Source organism: Sipha flava, unplaced genomic scaffold, assembly GCF_003268045.1.
Source record: "Sipha flava isolate LNK unplaced genomic scaffold, YSA_version1 284_pilon_pilon, whole genome shotgun sequence".
In the NCBI taxonomy this organism is placed as follows: domain Eukaryota; kingdom Metazoa; phylum Arthropoda; class Insecta; order Hemiptera; family Aphididae; genus Sipha; species Sipha flava.
Genome location: NW_020272951.1, coordinates 1 through 3,521, shown reverse-complemented (window position 1 = coordinate 3,521; position 3,521 = coordinate 1).

Below are 3,521 nucleotides of genomic sequence, written 5' to 3'. Positions count from 1 at the left end.
TATATATATATATATATATATATATATATATATATATATATATATATTAGGGTGCCAGTTACTGATGTGAAGAGAAAATTTTTCGCTAAATTTTTTAAAGTGCGGGTCGGAATTTTGTTACAATACATCTAAAATTAATGTCTGTAAAATTTGAGCTTGATCGAACTTAATTAACAGGTGGCGACTTAAGCTCAAAGTTTTATGGAAAAGAGTAAAATGTTGGTTTTTGGTGTATAATTGCTTTAATTTTAAATTTGAAAAAATTTATATTTTTATTTCCGATTTACTATACAATTACATGTTTTAATTATTATAACATTATAAATTAACTTATTTAAAAGACAACATATTTATAAAGGTTTTATAAGATTTTTCAAAGTAGCAGATTTTGGATATTTCTTACGGTAATCTTGAACAGTCTGAAAATACAAAAATGTTTGTTAATATATTATTCTTTATTACACGAAGTTAATATTTATCATTTATTTTTATTAGAAATTGATTTTGGTCTAAATATTTTGTAATATTATGATTGAACTCTTCCATTAATCTTATACTCCGTTTTGCAGGATCATTTACTATTTTAAGATCACTTACTATTTTTTTCCCTTTTATAAATTTGGATAAATTAGTCCATGTATTTGGATGTGATTTTAAAAATGCAATTGAAATACCAAATTATTCTAAAAGACAAATTAATTCTTCATTATTCAAAATTAATTTTTTCTCTGTTATTTCTTCCTCTTAATCCTCTTCGTCATCAATTGTTATCATTTTTTGGGCCATTTTCATTTTGGTGTCTTCATTCATTCTGTCACCAAACAGTGCTAACGCGATACATTCTTCGTTTAAATAATACAAATGTTTAAGAAACTGAATTTGAAATCATTTCATAAATTGTATGATACTCATAGCAGACTCTCAAAAACATATCATTTAATGGAGCTTCATTGGAATTTGGCGCAGAAGCGTGTCATAGCATTTAATTAAAAATAAATTGAAATGAGAAATATAATTAATCTCATTATTTGTTAACTTAAAATCGTGCTGAGTATATTTTGAGACAATAGATGCCTTTGGCCATCCACCTTGCATGATGGTATACACCTGGTATTTTAAACTTAATTCTTCCAAGAGGTAGGTACTTCTCCCAAAAAAATAATTATTAAATAATAATTCTTTATAGTCGTCTCGGATTGAATTTGTCAAAAGTTTAAGTTTTGCAAATTCCACAATGTCAATGTAATTGTTTCCTAATGCAATTTTAATATCTATGTAAGAGATTCTGGTAACAAATTTATTGAAGTTTATAGTATACCATTTTGCCTTAAACCGTTTGAATAAAGGAATATCTGGACCTGTCAAAGGTGAGATTTCACATTTTCTAAAAATGTCAGCTAGAACTATCTCAAATATATGGTGTCTACAACCAAAATAAATAATATCTCTATTTAATTTATTTTCTAATAATGTACAGGCGCTATTATATCTACCAGTTTTCGACGCGGTCGTATCAAAAACAAATGCTTGAGTTTTATCTAGTAGTTCCCAACTTTCTAAAGCATCGAAAACTGCAGGTGAAATTTCAAGCCCTGTCCCCGCCAACACTTTCGGTACTCCCAATAATTGTTGAAAATTCGTACCTGTAGCGATGACTGCTAATCTATCGACACATTTTCCATTATTTTATTGTCCCAGTGAACAACGACCGACTTTACATTTAAATTAATGACGGCTTGCTTTAATTGTTGGTCATATGATTCCCGATAGACAGCTCTAGCATTTTGTATGGATATCCTATTGATAATATTGTCAGCAGGATCTAATGACACCGTTTCCAAAAATGCAACTAACAAATATACGACAAATGTATTGATTTTGTTTTTCTATATTTGTTAATTTTATGTCTACGCCAAGCATCGAACCTAGGCGTCCTTTTTCTCTTTGTTTAACTACAAATAACTTATCCTCTTCTATACGTATCATAGTAAGTGCATCTTGATGAGCAATATCAAAAAGATCATTCATAGAATCACTAAATAATTGCTCTTTTTTTTTTAAAATGTTTGATTGGTTTTATTTTTATTTTTTAAAATACCTTTCCACTCACCGTAAAGTTTAATTAACTTAGCTTTGCATCTATGAGACACTTGTGCCGGAATCCTAGCTTTTTTTCCAAAACACTATACATTCATCAATCACTAGTGAAGCGCTATCGTTTAAATTTAGTTTTGTTAATCTCATATTATAAAATAAAAATTTTAGACAGTCACCTTTAGAAGGCAATTTTGAACCTGTTATTTGATGATTCATATATCCAATAAGAAATAACTTTTCACGCGATGACATTTTAAATATTTGAATAATAACCGAGGTAATAATTAAATATATAGTTGCTGTTACTGCACAAAAAATAATACTAACACTATGTTTTATTATTTGGTGTGATAACTGCAGTGGAATTAAATGGATATAGGACAACGGAATATTTCCAAGCACAATAAAAGTTTATTAATAATATTCAATACACGCGGTTGCGTAATAATGATAATCAGATATCTAATCGCTATCATTTATAATAATAACTATAATCATATTTATATTATAACTGAAATACTTATTATCGCTTAACTTTTGGCTTAAGACGCTACGTGTTAAATTTGTTCAATTAAGCCTAAACTACAGATTTTTATTTAAAAGATATATAAAAACAAAATTAGTGGACGCACTCATAAGAAATTAAACTTAAGTAAATAAGTGGCACTCTAATATATATATATATATATATATATTTATATATATATATATATATATATAAATATATATTAAAACAAAAGTATTTTTGTAAATGGATTTTAAAACTATTGATAATAATAAAGGTTGTGAAACGGGATGGTCTTAAAGGTCCAATAAACCTTAATAAAAAAAGAAGAAGATAGTAATAAAGGGGGTGATTTTTATCTTTTTTTATTTATATTTTAATTTTTTGAAAAAACGTCGGCAAAAAATTTTAGCTACAAACATTTTTATATATTTTTTTAAAATTTATATTTTAAATTTTTCAACGCCTATATACATTGTACCTCAATAAATTGTTTTTGAATAAATATGTAGTATAAATAATAAATAATAAATTATTCATCTTTATAAAATGTGCGGTTTTTGGAGTCGTCGATTTAATCTTATCACTATCATTTTGACTACTATTTGTATTTTTAAGTCTTGTCGACATTAGTTTTTTTGACTCAGTTAAAAATAAATAATTAATTTTTCTAGTTTGCTTATTTGTTAGTGAATTTGCCTATAATAATAATAACAATTTAGGAACGAGAAACTAATATAGGAATATAAATATTAGATATTAGAATATTTTCTGTCCAATCATTTAGGTAAACTAAAAATAAAATTTAAAAAACGACCAACTATTAACTAATAACTAAAGATCGGATTCATATTCTCTCAAAATACCTTAAATAGGGTGCCAGAAGGGTCTTTTAGAGGTCGAGTTGCTGGGCGTTTTC